The sequence below is a fragment of the Equus caballus genome, chromosome 28 (genome assembly GCF_041296265.1).
Source record: "Equus caballus isolate H_3958 breed thoroughbred chromosome 28, TB-T2T, whole genome shotgun sequence".
Classification (NCBI taxonomy): Eukaryota; Metazoa; Chordata; class Mammalia; order Perissodactyla; family Equidae; genus Equus; species Equus caballus.
The window spans coordinates 10,835,166-10,856,495 of NC_091711.1; the positions used below are offsets into that span (position 1 = coordinate 10,835,166).

A 21,330-nucleotide genomic window follows, 5' to 3' on the forward strand; every position below is an offset into this window, starting at 1 on the left:
TCATTCTTCTCTGATAAAGAGGACAATAACCTTTTCTCCTGCTTTAAATTTAGTAGAATAAAGTGTTTGAAAGGTCAGTTAGACCAATTGCTAAATTGCTATTTGAACTGTTTATATTGCTTAGTTTTGCTTACATGGAATAACCTGAAGCTGCCTGCTTAAGAAGCAATATATATCGAGCAATAAATGAGATAGTAAGTTTTGCATTATATATAAAGAAAAGATTGCATTATCATAAATCATTATCCATAATAAATTATTTTATAAGAAATGTTCACTATTGAACCAACATGAAGACTTTCCAAAAATGCTTTCCGTGATCCTATCGGGAACTAAATGCTGTTTCAAATCTTAGAACACGATTAAGTCAGCCAACAAATTAGTATCAGGGCAAAAGTACAGAGGTCAGAAAGAGTCTTAAAACACTTACAAAAATCCATGAACAATACTTTCCATCATTTTAGCAAATTATTTAAAATCATGATTGTATCCATTTATATTGTAGTTCAACTCATCTGTCATGTATGTTTATTGTCTTCTTGCTAAATAAGACCAACAGAGCCATATGTTCCCTAAGCTCCTCTTGGACAGAAATTTTCCTAAAGCCAGAACAAGTAAAATGTTACCCAGTCGGCAAAAACATCATTAGTTAAATTTGTGTTCTAGGCAGTGTCGGTCCAAAATATGTAGAATGGAAGCCCATTTTCAGTGAGGGAATAGCAAACACTTTAGGTACAAAATGTAAAACCAAAGGGGCCTCAGAAAAGCTTGGTGAAACCATTCACTAAAAATGAAAGAGTAGCATGGAGATTAATCTAGTGGTTAAAATTCAGTGTTCTCATCACTGCAGCCCGGGTTCGTTTCAGGTCAAGGAACCACACCACCATCTGTTGCTTGTCATACTGTGGCGGCTGCATGTGGCTGGGATGCTGAAAGCTCTGCCACTGGGATTTCAGATGCCAGCAGGGTCACCCATGGTGGACAGGTTTCCCTGGAGCTTCCAGACTAAGACAGACTAGGAAGAAGGACCTGGCCACCCACTTCTGAAGAAAACGGCCATGTGAATAGCAGCAGAGCAGTGTCTGATAGAGCAGGTGAGAGGATGGCTCAAGAAGACCTGGCAGAGTTCTGCTCTGCTGTGCACAGGGCGCTAGGAGGTGGAATCCAAGACACTAACAGCAAAGCATGGCGTTTAAATAATAATACAAATAAGGTACATGAAGACAATCTATTAGGAATGTTAAGTCTTAGTAGGCTGAAGTATATGTTCCATGTAATAGAATAGAATTTTAAAGCCAAAAAGAACATTAGAGATCACATAGTTCACTCTGAAAGTGAGAAATCAGAGTGGCTGTGTAACTTTCTTGAGGTCACACTGCTGGATAGTGTCAGAATTTTGATCAAAGACAAATATAATAGTTTCAATTCCATCAAGTACTTTTTAAAAAAAAATCAGGCTGTCCATTATAATGTTTAACAGCCTATAATTTTCAATGTTTTTTAAACATATGTTTGTATACACTAATCATTCACAAATTTGACACTCTCAGAGCAGCTTGTCTTAGTGTGATGAGCCAATACATGTTACTGTTACCTGTGACCAGCGACGGGATAGGAACAACCCAATGGAGTGCTTGGATTGAGCTTTATTTGCCATCTCCTTGGCACTTGCAGACACTGATGTTCACACCCACCTTGTACTGTAGCTCTTCGTGGATACTTTTGCTTGAACCCACCAGGGTTCAGACACTCAAAACCCAGGCCTTAAGCATCTCTGTATCCTCAGTGCCCAACACCAGGCCTAGTGCAGACTACCTACCATGTTTGTTGAATGAATGAATGAATGATCATAATCTCCTATCCAATAAAGATCTTATTTTGATAGGTACTTATAAAAAAGTAATCCACCTGAAAAGTATAGATCTGAGTTGTAAAAATACCTTTTATCTCTTTTCCTAAAAGAGAAATTATAATTTTAATACAATATTGCTTTCGCTTTGATGAGGAAAAAAAGTAGCTAATTTGAGATTCTCTTTTTCAAATTTTAAATCCTTTTTTGGAATAGAGTTTTAGCTGGTTCTCTGGATCCTGAGCAGTAGGAGATGAGCGTGGTGGGCTGTAAATTAAGACTGGGCACAGCAAAATAAGACCTGAGAATGACAGGTAGGAGCAAGCTGACGAGATCATCCAGGTAGGGGGTACGCCAGAGCTTTATGTAAAGACAGCCAGGCATCCAGGAACCGGAGCCTCTACAGGTGGTACAGGGGCATCAAGCCCTGTCAAAGCCAAAGCAGCCTGGGTTAACTGAGGCTGGACATAAAGGATCTAAATACTGAGATAAAGATTGCTGTGGGAAAGAAACACTCTATAATTTTTCCCCTGTAGGAAGAACTTGGTAGCATGAAGTAGTAGGAAAACACAGGCCTTGGAAAGAGGCAGACAATAGTTCAAATCCTGCTTCCCTCACTTAATAGCTCTATGAACTTGGCTTAGTGACTTAACCACACTTAGTCTCAGCTTTCCTCATCTGTTAAATGGGTTTGTAACATTAGTTCCCCTTTCCAGAACATGACCTGCCCAGAGACTACTAGTCAGCAAGAATTCTCTGACATAAGGAAAATATGGATGCGCTTTTAAAATTACTTTAAAATTACTACAAAATATTTTGTAGATGACACTAGTAATACTAAGGTTCCAACAAATATACTGGACATCATCTTAGTAAAAGGAATCTGCAAAAGTACATTTTCTTAAAAGAAAACTTACAAATAATATTTGTCCATGCTTGGATCAATAGAGTGTGTTTCTATATATGTCTATGTATATATAGATATAGATATACACACACAGTGTATAGATATACATAGACACAAACACACTCTGTAGGTACCAAAATGTGGATATCCGAAAATGCAGCTAAATTTATAATCAGAGATATAATATGTAATAAAAATCAGTCTCCTGATTTATTATATAAAAGTATTAACTTATATTTGGGTCATAGTTCCAAAAAATTTAAAACTATACTCTTCTTGGAAATCATTTTCCAACGTTCTTATAGAGAGAACTTACTTCTTCCTGATTCTGAATTCTTCTGACCTTTAATTGAGTGGTGTGTAGGGTAGTGAGGGATTGCTGTTGCTAAAGTGCTGTAATTATGCAAGAGGGTAACTGTCCACAGGCCACTGAGAAGGACCACAAAACCTTTGTCCCTGACAAAGATGTCAGTGGACTCTAGAGAACAGAATTTTAACTCATAGTTGACCAGTTTGAATTGTACCATCAAAATATAGAGTCCCTTATTGAAGCCTTAGTTTAAAACAATTTTGTTTTACATAGAAAAAATATGAAGAACCATGGTGTGGGACATCTTAGATGGCCCATGAATTTAGTTGTCTACCAAATATGTTGGGACACGGAGTAGAGGCTAAGAGCACGGGCTCTGGAGTCAGGCAGGCTGGATTTGAATACCAGTTCTGCTCTTTTCTAGCTGCATCACCTGGATCGAGTTGCTTAATCTCTTGTGCTTCAGTCTCCTCATCTGTAAAATGGGGACCAGAATAGTCTTTCCTCAGATGGTTGTTGAGAACATTAAGGGAGATGTTCATGTAAGGTTGGAACAGAGTAAGCATCTAGTAAGGCTTAGATTTCTTGCTACTATAAATCCCTGAGTGGTAAACGCTGAAACGACCATGAAGCTCTACCGGGGAGAACAAGCTGTCAAGGTGTAGAGTGGAGTCGTCATATTCCAAGGACAAATAAAGAATTCCTGGAAGGAGTTGTGTTCCTGAATCTGCATTTGGCACTTTAAGTCAGGTGATGGTGGAACATGGACGGCTGGAGGACAGGAGTGTGGATGCTTCCTCTGTGATGGGTTCAGCTCCTAGACTGCCTTTTGCCCAGGCCCTCCATGATTAGGATGAGAGGACTCAACAGGAGATTCCACAGCAGGAGGAATGAAGTTCAACCCCACACTTGTGGTTTTAATTATTTATATCAATGTGCTCATTCATGGAGATAATCATTACGAGTTTATACATAGAAGCTTCTATAGAGTTTGTGGATAGACATAGAATTTTATAGTGATTAACAGAGAAGGTTGCAAAGCCGTACAGATGAGGGTATGAGGGCCAAGATTACTCCATAGTCCTTTTAGCTTCAGTTTATTCATCTGAAAGATGGAGTTCACACTGATACCCACCTCTTTAGATGGTTGTGGTAATAGGATGATAAGCCGTGACAGCAGAAATTCCCTTGTACGGTGCTTAAAGTGTCCTAAGAATGACTCAAGGAAAAGAGGAAGAAACAATACTATCAGATAGGCAGTGGTGACATTGAATTGGTCCCTCTGAGTGCTGCTAATTGTCATTCAGCTGGAAAATGAGGGGAGAAAGCAGAAAGCATATGAGATAAATACTGTTGTTCTCATGTGTAGTTGTTTTACCGAAATTAACTGCTCGTTAACATCAGTCTGCTTAATAAAATCCCTCGATGAATCATTTTCAGTTTGAACTCTTATTTCTTAAAAGGAAAGTAGTGATCCATTTAAAAATAGCTTACTTCCATCCATCTCAAATACATTGAAAAGTATTTGTCTATTTTATTTATTGTTGTGGACAGTGGGATAAATCTTAGCCAGATTTTTTTTTTGTAGCTTTTTAGGATTATTTCCTATGGGAACCTTTACAGTATGGGAAATGCACTTGATGTTCCTTATTTAATTATTTTGTACAAACCTTGAAGTTGAAGATGTTTCTGGAAGGTATATAAAATAAACAGTCAATAGTGTCAACTGCACACAGGTGGAAGAAGCTGGTGCTTGGAGAGTAACTAACTTCTTGAACTAGCCGGTAGAGATAAATTGAGTGATCAGGAAACCTTATACATACCATTTTGATCAGCCATATTCCAGTGTGTCAGTTGATTTCAAAACTATTTAAACATACAGTAAATTATTCTAGATTTGTGGATCCAGCGATGAGTGAACGAGGAGGCAATCCTATATAAGTATAAAAATATATGCATATATATAAGCTCAGCTTTATGTGTATTATATATGTTTATATATACGTATGTATATGTGTATATATATTCAAATGGATACATGTGTGAATAAACATAATTTCAGATTTACTTACTCATAAGAAAATCTACCCAATTTTTAGTAAAATATAAAGAATGCTATGGATTTCTGAGATGGTGTGTGAATTGTAAAGTATACTTTTCATTCTGTTGAAGCAAGGCTTCTGAAATAGGATTCAATGGTAGGTTGCTGCTCTGTTGTTGGAAACTAGAGCTTCTGCGCCTCTTGATGAGCAGGCACTGCACGTGCTTTGCACAATGTCTGGCTCCAACACCAGCTTTGGATCCTGCCTAGCTCTTTGGGCTTTCCTCCCAGGTTTCCTGATCAGAAAATTGAAGGCCAGCTGCTGCCTGTCATTAGGAAGCTTAGTGAGAGTCAACATGAGGCTGGAAGCTGGTTGGGGGCTGATGGGGACTGTCCACACTCTGACTAAAGGGTCACCTAGACAGGGGCTTTACTAGTGCTGCTTAGGACTTACTGCATCATGGTCCTGCTCTAAAGCAGCCCCAGAGAGGTAATGGATCGGTTTCAGAATGTTCTATTGTTATAGATAAATGTCATATCTGGGGAGTTTTTGAACAAGTTTTGGAATGAGAGAAGGGTCATTCTTTGGTTTCATGTAAACCTTATTATGGCTGAATCAAGAGATTCCCTTTGTGTTATTCTGAAGCTTTAATTGAAATAGCTCCCTAGCCTTTCCTTGATAACAAGGGTCTAATCATGCCCCCCCCACCCTTTTTGTAATATAGTAGAGCCTCAAGGGGTGATTTCTTTTCTGACCTTCCTTAATGAAGATAATCCCATTTGCCCTGTAGCCTAACAGTTGTTCCTAGTCGCTGGTCTGATATCTTGGTTGGTGCTGCTACATATGTTGTGCTTGTTCACATACGCTAAATTGCTAAACTCTCCTAAATTCCTCTAAATATTTTGGCTGAATGATTTCCTCTGGCAGTTGATTACTCAGGTTGCTCATATACTGGGTATTCTGAATTTTTCCTACTTTTATCGAATCATTTCATACAGTGTCATATTTTTGTTTAACAAAGCCTATTGAATGAAAAAAAAATGCTGACATTTGAATGGAAAGGCCAGAGGGCTTAGGAAATGCCAGAGGAATTCTACAAATATCCTTTCTCAGTGGCCTAGACAATTGGGATCTAATTCTTCTTGGGCAGCAGATGGAGGTGGTAAAAACGGAGCTTCTAAATGGCATGAGTCGCTGAGTTAAAGGGCTTGGTGCCGAGCCAGGCAAACAGCCCTGTTTTTTTCTAGCCTGCAGCCAGGATGGAAGCCAGCTTTCAGAGAAGACTGGGCCTCTCAGAGAAAGAGAAACCCAAATCGCCCTTGGGTGTCTACAAATGATTATAGTTTAAAAAATAATGGATCTGTTGAAAAGGAATGCCCCTGTTACATCAACACTATTAATACTCATTAAGTCTATGGAGCATGTGTTCGCGTGTGCACGTGCGTGCATTTTTATCCCTTAGGTTTTAGACAATATAAAGCTGATTACATCTTATTCTAACACATTTAACTTCTTTTTTTCTCTCCCTCTCTCTCTCTTTCTTCTTCTCCCTCTCTCTCTCCCAAGCAACCAAACAAATGTTGATTGCAATATTTTAGGGGAGGAGGGTATTTTGAGTAGAAGAAAGAGGAATTAGGGGTTTACAGCTTGTTAAATTGTCTAATGTCTTAATGCTCTTTCCTCAATATTTCGCCGCCTCTGATGTCACATGATTCTTCTACCTTTGCAATATTGAGTATATGAAAATACATACATACTAGCGCAGCTTCTGTCATGTTTAGTTACTAATTTTTGAACAAGTTTTACATAATTTATATCTCTTCTCATTTTCAGCAGATCTACTTAATGCCAATGACTAACAAAATCATAGAGTCTTACTAAGTCCCCATGCTGTTGGAATAACAGTGAAAAAGACACTAATAAATTTTGTCTTTTAGCAGAGGAATTAAGGGTATTATCTCACACATTTACAATTGCAGACACTTTATTTAATAATTCTTATTACCCATGGTGGGATGGGGAGAGGAGGCAGTAACTGGTCTACTGTATTGAAAATATTGTCATGGAGAAGAGAACATCCACTCAGAATTCTATAATTGTTTTCTGTAATCATCTATCTGTGCTAAGAACAAAGAAAAACAGCTTAGCCCTTCTTCCAGTGTTTAAATAAATGTGCCCAATTATATTAACCAGTTTTCACTGACTAGTCAAAAATCCTTGTGTATAATAATGGTCTGCCGGCGGCAAGACTGGACAGAAATACTGTACAGTAATTGATTTTGTTAGTTGAACATCTGGCAGAACAGCCTGGATATTTACTTGGAAGGAATGTTCCCCAACCGGAGAAGTTCACTGTTGGGTTTTAGGGCACTAAAGTGCCAGATCAGGCTGCTCTGGGCATAAAACACGTAGATGGCAACAGGCAAGTGAGTCAATAAAAGAAAATGAGGAAGAGATGAGACACTTTCACTCATGGATTGAAGGTTAGAGGACACTTCTCCCAGGACCTCCTTATAGAAGTTCAAAATGGAAACAAGGCAGTATACAGTAAGATAATTGTTTCATTCATGATTTGTAATTAGCTATTCTTTTTTTAAAAATGGTGTTTTGTTTTAATAAATGCCTGTAAGGAAAATCCAATTATGAGAAACAAAGAATTCATTATCAAAATATAATACTTGTAAAAATGTGTCTATGGTATGAGATCCTACTGACTGGAATGTAGTACTGAATATGAGGAATACGGTCATTGGGCTCGTTGCTTATATAACATGTCTGGCATGCATATCTGTATGTTGGGTGGTTTACTTATTTTTCCCATGAATGTGCAATTACGAAATGTTCGTATGTTCTCTCTCACCCTAACTGATTTCTCTAAGTGGGCTATAAGTTATAGATTGCGCTTGGGACCATAAAACATTGCTGTGGATGTTTTTGTTGTTTTTTCTGAGAATCTTGTGGCAGCATGTATTTTCTTACAAGACATTAAAAAAAATGTTTTCTAAGGAAATGGTCAGTTGTACTAAACATGAATGGTAGGATATTTTGGCATGACCTCCTTATTTGTATTCCTCAAATTGCAGCTGTTAATTCATTGTACCTACTAAGATGGACTTCCCAATAGACCGAAATTGCCTTGTGGGTAAGAATATATCCTACCAATTTTTATATAGTAGCTCAGTTACTGACATATATTAAGTGAATACTTATTGAACAAATCCCTCTATAATTTATATTTATTTTAAGCACATATTTTATCATGCCAAACAAAAGTTTATGGAAGAAATAAACTTTTGTATACAAATGTGAAATGTATTTTCTTTGCTATGTATATGTTTAACTTGAATATTTGTCATGTTCACCTAGTTGTAAATAGTTCTTTCTACGACAGGTACATTTGTTTGGCAGATAAACAATAAGAAAGAGAAAAGTTGGTGTCCTGAATTTTAAAAATGAAACTTACCTTAAGAATACCGGAGATTCACTAGATTCCTAGTTTTTACTCAACTGCCTGGTCCATTCTGGCAATCTCTGAGCGACATGTCGTTTCAGTCAGGTAACTAGTGACTAAAAGTTTGGGCTCTGGGGCCAGGCAAATCTGGGTCCAAATCCTAGCTCTACCACTGTCCTGGCTGTTTGACATTGGACAAGAGGCTGGATCTCTCTGAATATCTTGCGTTCAGTGGGAATAAGAAGAGAGTCCACAGGACAGTTGCTGGGAAGATAAATGAGGCAGTGTTTTAGAAAGCCGTTAGCAAGTGTGTGATGCATGACAAGAATTCAAAAAATGGTAGTTTTGATTATGTGAACAGATCAAATTAACTGGTTTTATTTTGTACAGACTCTGGATTTGATCAAAGTTTAGCCTTCTTTCAAATCCATCTTAATATTTATTGATGGATCGATTGGAGCATAAATGTTTTACTTTTTAAATAAGAGCAAAATAAAATTTAACCATAATGTTACCAGGGTGTATAATTCACAGTTTTGATTTCTTTGATATCAAGTAAAATTGCATACCATTATATTCTCAGATTTATTTCTGAGAATCACATGTTAAGCCAGTTTCACAGATTATAGAGTAAATCAGAATATTTTATCTTATCTTTGTTCTTTCAAATTACAGATTAATCTATTCATGAAACAATCATTTCCAGATGCTGCACTAGTGCTGAGAGTAGAGGATGTACATGACACTTTCTCAGCTTTCAAGGCTCAGAGACTAAGAGAGAGAAACATTTTAATCGAGTAATCATTGAAACGAGAAGCTTGTATAACGGACAGAGGTAACATGGCGGAAGGAGTGATTAACTATTGAAGGGGTGGACTTAGGTGGCTTTTTTGGGGAGAGGAAACAAAGTCATGGTTGTGTTTGAAGGTGCAGAGACCTGAACTAGGTTAGTGTGTTTGGGCGTCCATATGCAGTTTGACTTTGCCTGAAAGTCAAGTTAGTAGGTGAGATGGAGAGAGGTAAGATGAAGTTGTTAGCAAAAGTGAGATCATGAAGGGTCTTATAGTCAAGGCTTGGCTACTTCTCTGTGCATCCCTTGGATCATGGAATCATGGTCACTTTCTTCAGCTCAAAGAGCAATATGCCGACAGAGATCTCTGTCCACCATTACTCTAAGTTTGGTCAACGTTGCCAGGCTCAGGATGAATGGTGATATTTAAAATGTAATATGGAAACCCTGATGAACTCTTCCAAGGTGACAATTAGTAAGAGCGAAATGACACATAAGGTCTAAAGTAACAACTCCTTTATTCTGCCTGTTCTCTCCTTGTTTGGATCAGTTTGACAATACCAATGAGATACGTTGTTGTTCACTTCTCTGTATTCCCATATCAAATTGTGCTGGCCTCCATACAGTACTAGTCATATGACATGGAACGACTTGTTTCTATGCCTGTCTCCTCCACTAATCCATGAAGTCTTGATATCCTCAGTGCACAGAGCAGGTAGTCAAATATTCACTCTTTTTCTTATAAGCTTAATAATTTTCAGTGACGTGAAGAAAAATATACATTTTATCAATACAATAAGATTTTGGCTAGCATAGTGATTATGTATGTGATTAAATTTTAGAGTATCTTGAGTTACTCAATTGTATTTCCAAGGAGGAATTTTAGTAAACTTTTATTCAAAAGTCATTGAGCTAATATTGGGTGTTGGGCACTGTCCTGAGCTTTTGGGATATAAAGATGAAAATACATGCTTTCTGGTCTCAGATAGCTTCCAGTGTCTGCCCTTTGATACATGCCAACAGTTGAAATACAATAAGAAAACAAAGATGTGTACAAAATGCAATAAAGTGAAGCTGCACCCAGATTGTCTTGAGATGATCAGAAATCTTTGACAGAGGATGTAACATTTGACCTGGTAGTAAGATATTTGTTTTCAAGTGAGAATGCAGGAGTGGATTGGGTGTTTTATGGTGGAGTTAGTCTCAGAAAGGAGAAGAAAGCCTCCTTACATCTCTGACCAAGTAGAAGCAGGAAAAAGAGAAAAGGTGGGAACCAGACAGGCGCAGATGGGATAAATTTATGAGGAAGGCTCTCAGCGCTGAAGAAATGCATGCCTGCTAACCATTGTATTTCCAATGTACAAACATTCATGCCGTCTTCCTATAGATAGTTTAAAATTAAAAAATATATATGGCCATATATATCCATTGTAGAAAGTTAGACTATTCTTTCCAGAACCTTATCTCTGAATATATTTTTATGTACATTTTCAGCAAATCTGTGATTATATTATACTCACTACTTTGTCACTGGAAATTCTCATTTCATGATAAAGTGACAATTTTAAAATGTATATATATTAGTCTACAACATCATTTTGAAGAGTTGAATAGTCTTCTTTTTATGGATGTGTCCCGACCTATGAACCTTTTCATTATTTTGGGGAATTTAATTGTTTCCACTTTTATTTGTGATGGTTATACATCATACCATTGACACTCTTAATAACTAAACATTTGCCAAATATTTCAACATATCCATTTTTTAGTATAAATTTGTAGAAGTGGAATTGTTAGATGATAGTACCTGCATATATTTGAAGCTTTTTATCATAGTGCCTGATTGTCCTCCAAAAATCTGGTAACAACTTTAAGCATGACATTTCATTAATTAATTTATTTATAAACAGCTTTATTGAGGTAACATTGATATACAGAAAACTACACATATTTAATATATACAATTTGATGAGGTTGGATATATGCACACACCTGTGAAACCATCACCACAAGCAGGGTAATAAATACATCTCCAAATCTTTCCTCATGCCCTTTTGTTTTTTTGTTTTTGTGTTATGAACACTTAACATGAGATCTACCCTCTTAACAAAATTTTTAATTGCACAATACAGTATTGTTACCTATAGGCACAGTATTGTACTTCAGATCTCTAGAACTTAATTCATCTTGCATAACTGAACCTTTATACCCACTGAACAACTCCCTGCCCCAAGCCCCTGGCAATTATCATTCTACTCTCTGCTTTTTTGAGTTTAATTATTTTAGATACTTCTCAGAATGAAATCATACAGTATTTGTCCTTCTGTGACTGGCTTATTTCACTTAGTGTTATGTCATTAGGTTTCACCCGTGTTCTTGCATATGGCAAGATTTTTTTTTCTTAATGCAGAACTGTATATTCCATTGTATGTGTATACCACATTTTCTTTATCCGTTTATCTGTCAGTGGACACTTAGGTTGTTTCCATATCTTGGCTACTGTGAATAATGCTGCAATGAACATGGAATGCAGATATCTCTTCAAGATCCTGATTTCAATTCTTTTGGATATATACCCAGATATGAGATTTAAGTATGACTTTTGAGTGTTGCATTCTGGGACCATTTATCTGATGTACTTACCAGTAATGCGAATTATGAGGGTGTTGCTGATTCCATTTATTAAGATATAGGTTTCATACCATAAATTTCTCACTAGTCAAAAACAAAATTCTATAGGCTGATGTAGTGGAGGAAGACATTTCCTCTATCCTCTCTGGGTTCATCTGGCCAGAGAACGAATTAAATTCACATGAGACAGAATAGCAGGAGAAAATTAAACAAAGCTTTATAACATGTATACATGGGAGAGGCTCAGGCAAGCTGAGCAACTTGCCAAAATGGCTGAAGCCCCCACTTTAAATATCGTATTCAGCTAAAGACAAAGGAGGATGTTGGGGGAGGGAAGTCAGTTACAGGAGGTTACCAGACAAGCACAATAAACAAATGCAGATTTAAGTCCTTGCCTTCCCCATTGATTAAGAGTTTCTAGAGATAAGGTCATCTCCCCTTCTTCCTGGTACAGAGGGGAGACAACTTTACAGATGGAGATTTCCTTTACAATGTAAATGTCTCTTAACAAAGGGTAAGTAAATTCTACTTTTCAGTTGCTTTCCTGTCTGCAGTAACCAGCCCCAAATAATCCTCAAGCCAAAGAGACATATCTTGGGGTGGCCAATTCTGGGCCCCCACACTGAGAACCATTTCAAGATAGGGTATTTAAGTTTTTGGGTAGTAGTGATATACATTTGTTTAAGGATTTTCAAACACTTGTTTTTGTCATCAGTTATCATAGTCCTCTTACCAATTATAACTTACGAAGCCCCAATATTTGCCTCAGGTTTTCTTATTTCTTTAAACATATTAGTATTAATAAAAGGAGACTCAAATCAGGTTTCCTTCTCTAATAAAATGTTGTGATTTACATTTGAGAGATCATAAATTTTTAATGTGGTTAATTTCCAGTTTATAAGAAGCTGAACACACACAAAACCCAAGAATACAGAGCAGGAAGGCACGTTAATGATTATCCAGTTTTAGTCCAGTTCTCACACTGTGAGTAGAAAGGCAATTTGCAGAAATATTTTACCATTAGGCCGGTATAGCAGCTTTTTAATTATTAAAGAAGCCTGTCAGATCTCTGAAAAACTATACATCACAAATTTTCTTCTTCTTTGTAGCTGTGCTTGCTGTCAGAATATATTTAGAAACATTGATGCTTAAGCAAGTGTGTAATACATGTGGTCAAAGTAATGCAGCATAAGTGTACATTTACTCCAGGGAATGTAAAACTAGAGTTTTGATGTTTGTGCTTAAATATTTAGTGCCTAGACCAGCTCTAGGCAGAACTGGTAAGGCATATCTTTGGTGTCCTCATGTTTTTTCAGCTCCTTCCTATATAGGATTTCTGATGTACTGGGCCTAGGTCTACGATCTAGTACTGACCACTGCCCCAGGACATCTGAACTCTATCCTTTACTGAGGTTTCCAACACAGATCCTTCTGCCTGCTTGACGGTCTCTTCTTTCCAACCCATCCCTCGACCTTCAAGTCTTCCCCAAGCTTCATATCCAACTTCTTCTTTTTTTTTTTTTTTTTTTGAGAAAGGAAGTTTAATTAGATTAGCCAGCAAATTGGAAGACAGGTGACGAATGTCTCAAAAACCCATCTTTGGGGCTGGCCCCATGGCCTAGTGCTTGGGTTCTGGCGCTCTGCTTTGGCAGCCCAGGGTTTCGTGGGTTTGGATCCTGGGCATGGGCATGGCACTGCTCATTGGGCCATGCTGAGGTGGCATCCCGCATGCCACAGCCAGAAGGACCCACAACTAAAATACACAACCATGTACTGGGGGGCTTTGCAGAGAAGAAGTAAAAATAAAAAATAAAAATTAAAAACCCCACCTTCAAGGATTACAGAATCTTGGGGCAGTTATATAGGGAAAATGGGCTGTAAGGAAGGGGTCCAGGGATCTTGATCTCCAGGCATGACGGGCTCCAGGCATCACATTGTTCCATTCTTCTGTCAGCTGTGATGGATACCTTGTGGGTATGTTTCCTGCCTGTGGTCAGCCTGTTCCCAGAGAGAAACTTATAGAGCAAAGTTGTAATTTATCAAGCTATCAGGGAGTACATACAGAAGCAGAGCCCATAAATCAGGAGAGCATGTGAATTCTTTTAGAGTCTGTACAGAGCAGTGAGTAGTTACATAGCGGAGGGACTGGGGCCATATAACATAACAAGATGGCCTCGCTTATGCTCACTTACAGCAGGGCTGTTTTCCTATCTAGAGGTTCTAGGAGAGAATCTGTTCCCTTGCTTTTTCTATCTTCTAGAGGCTGCCCACATTCGTTGGCTCACGGCCCCTTCCTCTGTCATCAAAGCCAGCAACAGCGGGTGGAGTGAATCTCACATCACATCACATCACTCTGGCCTCTGCTTCTGCCTCCCTCTTTCCCTTTTGTTTTGCAAGCATGTCCAGCTTCTGATGTAGGAATTGGGTAGGACAATGAGGTGTGGGCTGTTCAGACTATGGGGAAAAGCCACAACGTAGATAAGGTCTTGAGATCAGACCAGAGACAAGACAAATTAGTAGAACACAACTGGCAAGTGCATTACTTCAGAAGGGGAAAAAAACACACCATAAGTCAGGGCATGAATATGTGAATCGGGAGTTAAAGGAAGAGCACCCATTGGATGACAGAGCTGGAGAGAAGAATGCAGAAATTTCATCAGAAAGATAAGTTGAGTTCATCCCAGGACAAGTGATGATGGATAATCTTTACATAGGGATGAAGGTATAGTTCAGGACCAATCTGGCAAACACTGGGCTCTGGGTCCAGTGCCTTTACAGGTATCTCTAGAGGTGTATTTACGTATGCTGGGCCTTGAAGTGACAGGCTTCTGCAAGGAATCCTATAACCCTTGAAACTCAATAGATTATTTATGTAACAATTAGCCAGTTTTAGAAACATATCCCTACCAGATAATAATGAGAAAAGATACAAATTAGCCATCCCTACTGTTCCCTCAGACCTCCCAGGACCCTCCTTAGCCTTCGTTTTCAAACTGTAGTAACAGCTAGCTCTTATGCAATGCTTAGTGTGGCAGTTCCTGCTTTAAGTGCTTTATATGTAAATTCATTACATATCCAATTCATTTAACATTTCATGACATAGTTACATATTTACAACTCATTACATATCCAAATTCATTTTATCTTCACAACTACCATGTGAAGTAAGAACAATTATTATCATTATTTCAGATGAGGAAACTGAAGCACAGAGAGGGTAAGTGACAGGCCCAGGGTCACACAGCTGGTGAGTCGCAGAGTTAGGATTTGAAACCTGGCACTGTGGCTTTAAAGCTCATGCAGTTTACAACTGCTAGGCTACTGTCTCAGCTAAAGCTTTTCCTTTTTATAACCAAATAGAGAGATTATGTTGGAAGGAGTCCAGGATGAATATAAGGGAGGGCTATCACCACTGTCTATTTTCATACAGGTAGGATGCTTCCTTACATTCATTAAATCAAACTTTATAGACATACTTGAACTTTTGAAGAACTTATTCATTTATTCAAGAAATATTTACCACTGTTCAGTACATGCCAGGGTGATAGAGATCCAAAGATGAGTAAGAAGCTGATTCTATCTTGCAAAAATCCAGAGTGAGTCAAACATGCAAACAGGTAAATTAAAATATGATTTATTATGACTGATACAAAAGTATGAGCAAACTCATACAATAGAACACGGATAATAGAGCAATAATCTCTATGGGGAGATTTCTAAGGGTCTTCATTGAAGATATGACTTTTATACTCGGATTTAAGGGTTAAGTAGGTGTTTTCATGACCAAGAAAGAGAAAGGGATATTTCAGCTGAAGAGTTCCGTGAGCAAAGGCAATGCGTCATAAGAAGGCTGAGATTATTTTGGAAATAGTGGGAAATTCTGTGTGGCAGGAGCATGTGGTACATAGTGAGAAAGGGAGGGAAGTGAGAAGGATTTCAAAGATCTGTGTATGCCAAGCTAAGGGATTTGGGTAATATTTGGTAGATATTGGGAAACATTCAGAAGTTTGATACAGAAGAGTGAAATCAAAAGATGTGTGTGCTAGGAAGATTATGCCATAGGCTATTGGAGAATAGACCACAGTGTATGTATCAGATATGAGACTTAGAAAACTCTAAGCCAGGGCCTTTGACAGCTGGAGCTCAAGCAGAGCAGGTGCATTTGGAAAACAGGAATTGAATTTGAGATATTTTTCTCAAGTAGAATCAACAAGATTTGATAAATGATTGAAGGTAGTGGATGAGGTATATTGAGGAGCAGTGCCTTTGAAATTTCTAGCTTGTAGGTGGGTTTTATATTATTTAGAATACTGGTTAGCTACTGTAGCAAAGATCTAATTTAACAAGAGTAGCTTAAACAGGGCAGAAGGTGATGGATGAATGGATCAAGAAAATGTGATATGTATATGTACATAATGGAATATTATGCAGCCTTAAGAAGGAAGGAAATCTTGCCATTTGTGACAACATGGATGAACCTAGAAGATATTATAAGTTAAATAAATGAAATAAGCCAGATTCAGAAAGACAAATACTGAATTATTTCAGATACATATGGAATCTAAAATAGTAAAATTCATAGAAGCAGAGAATAGAATGGTAATTGCCAGGGTCTGGGAGGGGAAGGAAAATGAAGAGAAGTCAGGGGGTTTAAAGTTTCAGTTATGCAAGATGAACTTATGTACAACGTGTGACTGTAGTTAACAAAGCTTGTATTGTGTTGTCTACTCAAAATTTACTGAGGGTAGATATTAAGTGTTTTCATCACAAAAAAAGAGAAAGAAAGAAAAGAAAATGGTAACTGTATGAGGTGATGGATATATCAATTAGCTTGATTGTGGTGATTATTTCACGATATATACATACATCAAATCATCAAGTTGGACACCTTAAATGTAAATAATTTTTAATTGTCAAATATTTGAAAACAAAAAAGGCAGAAGTTTATTTCTCTTTCAGCCAAACAGTCCAGGTTTAGCAGTTGGAAATAATAGGGGTTCTGTGATATTGCAGATCCAGATATATTTTTCCTTGTTGCTCTACCTTCCCTTAGAGTGATAACTTCATCCATATGGTTGAAGAGGTCTTTCCACGAAGGTTGCTGGTTCCACAGTCCGTCAAATAGGAAGGGGCAAAAGAGAGAAGAAGCATGATCAGGAAGTCTGCTCACATTCTATGGGCCACAACTTAGTCACACAGCCATTTCTAGAAGTAAGGAAGACTGAGAATCGTGGGTTTTATTCTGGATGGCTGTGTACCCAGCTAAAAGTTGTGGGTTCTATTTTTAATGGAAGAGGAGGAGAATGATGTTGAGTTACAATTAGAAGTTTAACTACAGAGTGTCTGAGAACCACACTAATAGAGATCTGAGATGGAGGATGTAGACCAACTTTAGGGAGATATGAGAGATAATGAGTTCCATTTTGGATATATTAAATTTTAGGTGTCTATGAGACCATCTAATAGCTATGTCCAATAGGTAGTTTGAAATAAGGATTTTGCTGATGACAGAGAAATAAATTTGACAGTCATCATCAGTTTGAAGCTGTGTCTAATGAACTGGGGAGGGCGTTAATAGCAAAGGTTGAAGACTAACAGCAGACTATAAAGGATAACAACATTGGGAGTAATGGATTGGAGATGGGAGCAGAGACCAGTTAGGAGAGTAGAGGGGGAGATGGGTAGAGAGATAGGGAAGAATGGTATTAGGATTCTCCTTCAAAGTTGTGGACCCTATTTCACTGCTCCCGGAGCAGCAGTCTACAGCATCCCTGCATAGATTACAATGCCCATAACAGTGTGGCTACCCTGTAGCCTCCTACCTATTAGAAAACAGCTTTCAAATTCCCTGAAAGTCCAGTCACAATGGCCTTCAAACATGGCCTCAATCTACTGCTCATTTTATTCATGGAAGCAAACACCAGTGAACAGGGGTGTCTAAGAAATTTTGAAACTCTTATCCCTCAATTCAGGGAGTTGAATGATATAAGCTCTCAGTTGCTTGCAATAATTCACCATTTAGCTTCTTCAAACAGAGTCAACCCCAACAGGGAGTGTACACATGCTATCTTGATATTACCTTTTGTTATACATCTTTCTAATTACTGCCATTAAGGAAATGGTAGAAGTAATGCTGTGGGTATCTAGAAATTTCTGACACTGTGCATGTTGGCTTTCAAAGCTGGTAGACTTTAGAATTGACTCATAGGTTCTGGCCCTTAGATTCACCTGTAAGCACAACAATTCCTGCTCATTGGTATGTGGGAACCAAGGAAGGAGTGAGTGCTGAAGAGAGATCAAACAAGGTGAGAACTGAAACTACAGCATGTGGTATGACGTTAGTGAACTATTTTGTGATTTCAGCAAAAGGCATTTTAGTACAATGGTAATAGTAGAAGCTGGAGGATCATAACTTGTGGAGTAATGCATGCTAAACTGTGGATCAATGAAAATTGAGCTAATGAAGACAGAAAATTTAGATTATGCTTTCAAAAACTTTACTGATGAGCAAAAGCTGGATGGATGGTCATAATGAAGATAATGAGAGGCAAGATAAAACCTTGAACTGAGGGCAAATCTGTAATGAATTATATTCTTCCTTCCTCCATCCTTACTCCTTCATTTCCTTCTCCTTCCTTCCCTTCTTTCCTTCCATGTGGGAGTTTTAAATTTGTGTATAGCCTAAGAGGAAGAAGCCAGTGCAAAGAGAGATGCTTAAAGTAAGGGCAGGAGACATTTACTGTATGGAGGAAGTCCTTCATGCGAAAGACAGGAGCAGAGGGTATAGAAACTAGTCTGTGTTGGATAAGTTTAGAGATGGAGTTTGAGGAGACAAGTTGGGACAGTTTCTGTTTGATATTTTATTTTTTCTCTGTGAATTAGAAACTTGGTTTATCAGCTGATGGTTGGAGTGGAGGACATAAGTATAGTGAAAGGCTGTGATGGGAACTATGAAAAGGACCTCTACGACCAAATGTGATGAGGACAGAGCCGTGCCAGTGGCCCAGATGGACTCACAAGCAATCAATCGCACAACCAATCTGCGTAGCTGATTTTCTTCAGCAACACTTTCAACTGAAAGCATTCAGGACAGAATGGATACTTCCTTTTCCAGGGCAAATGGGTGAGAGGGCATAGCAGAAGGACAAGCGAGAAAGTGAGTCAAGGATGCTGAGAAATTTGAGGTTCCATGATGCCTAGGAAAGTAAGTGCAGTTTGGATTGAAAGTGTAAAAGTAATGGGAAAAGGATTAGCGTTCTCAGAAAGACGAAGAACTCTTAAAACCATACATGCTGCCACCTCAATAAAACTGTGAACAGAGGTGCTGATACAGAACCTAGGACAGTGCCTGGCACAGAGTAGTCACAAATAAATATTCTTTAAATAAGTGACTTTTTTTTCCCCTCTAGGAGCCATAAATTTATTCTTACCCTAGGTTTTTGGAGGGCACTCTGGGAAAAATAGCTCTCTAGGATGCATTTGAGATGCTAATTGGGCATTGGTTTGTGTGTTGCTTTTTCTCGGATGACATGTCCTTCCTGTGAATGTTTACTAGGCTGCTTAGTTTGTGCTGCTATAGTCCTCAGTTCTTTTGCCCTTATTTGACAGACCGGTTTAAACTTTGTATATAAATGATGCCTATTGATAAAATTCCAACTAGCTTGGGGATGTTTAGGTAGCTTATTAAGAGGATTTATTGACTCTGTCTCACAGAACTGGACTCTTGTATTAACACTATGTGCAGAATTAAACTTTGTTCTTTTAAATTCTAAATTCAAATAAAAACTTACTTAACTATTTCAGGTGGTGCACTTAAAAAAATCAAATGGAATACTGTAAAATGGTTGTTTGCTTTAGGAGTTAAACTCATGTTGCCATTCTCCATTCAGCATTTATTGAGAACCTAGCATTTGAGTTAAGCTATAGCTTAAATTACGAAAGATGGACTGAGGACTCAATGGCTAGGGGACAAGAGAGAAGGGGCTTTATCATCACTAATGATGAGTCATTTCAAAAGCAGTTCAATTTTCTAATCTGTAGAAATGTCCCTTAGCTACAGCAATTCTAAATAATATGATTATGAAATAAATTAGAATCACACCTAGCAAAATGCCTTACAATCATTCATTTGGTGAAGTCATTTAAACTTTCATAGTCTGTTTCCTCATCTGTAAAGTGGGAATGACCATCCAAACAAGGTAGTTATGAGAATAAGATCAATAGGACTCACCCCATGGAAATTACCTGTAAACATTAGTTTTCTTGCCCACTTCCCTGTTACACTAGAAGACTCAGTTCGTCAATTAATTGATTCTCATTATATTTCCTTCTCAATGACAAAAAGTCGAGGCAACAAAGCTCCAAACCATTTGGTTGTATTTGTACAAACCCAAGTGAGAAGAGTGGGCTAACAGTTCTTTCTTTCAGCACATTAATTTCTATTGGGACTTCTTTCACACATTCATTTTCTCCCCCAGGACTAAAGATACAATCTTTTTCTTGAGGTAAGTGTATGAAATAATCATCCTTCCTGCATCTCTGTTGATATTAAATGTGTACATTCTAGAAGGATGGCAACAGCCGGCATTTATCTCGAGTGCCTTATAATCTTTAACTTGCTTTCGTATCCTTTATTGCATGTGATTCCACAGGGAACATTTTGCTCATACAGGAATATATTGTAACATCCAACTACTATTTTACCACCTTGGCTTTTTAAAATAGCAGTTAATTTGTGCTCCACTGAATTTGTTGACTTTCAGGTCCCCAGAGATTCCTTCTGAGAAACCCTGCAGGTAAAGTGAGTTATCTGGTAGCGGCCAAAGAGTTAATACTTTGCACTTTGTCTACTGGAATGTCTTTATCATGCCACACAATAAATGACCATTTGTTTCAGGAATGAATTGGTGATTTCAAGGGACTCAATGGTGGATGAAAGTTTTAGTATTGGGCATTTAAGCCACAGGCATTTCACATGGAGTGCAAAGTAACTAGACACACTGTTATGTGGTGGGTGGTTCTATACAACGTAATGATGTGGTTTAGTCTCACTCTTTAATGTTAACTTTTTAAACTTGTGTTTATTACACTAGTGCTGGATTAGGGACCATTCTTTCATAACGTTCCATTTCTTATCCTCTGTTTACCCTTCTGAATTCATTATCACACTATATTGATTTAGTCTGTTTGTTTTACTCTCTGCTAGAATATGAGCAACTTCAGGGCAGGAATTATATCTCACTCTTTGCTGTAGTCCTGGAAGCGGCACATAGCATGTGCTCAATAAATATTTACTGAATTCATGAGTTGTATGTATCCAGTTGCAGATAGGGAAAACTCAGTAAAAGTGG

The 21,330-nt window shown here is 37.9% G+C and overlaps 1 protein-coding gene and 1 long non-coding RNA gene across 10 annotated transcripts in view; both read left to right on the forward strand.

Annotated features, from left to right (window-relative positions):
• NAV3 (neuron navigator 3) overlaps positions 1–21,330 on the forward strand; it is a 776,877-nt gene that overhangs the window by 221,365 nt on the left and 534,182 nt on the right. The window lies entirely within an intron of this gene.
• LOC138921234 (uncharacterized) lies at positions 9,303–18,997 on the forward strand. Its single transcript, XR_011433652.1, has 3 exons — positions 9,303–9,394; positions 18,203–18,285; positions 18,863–18,997. It is a non-coding gene; the product is annotated as an uncharacterized lncRNA (long non-coding RNA).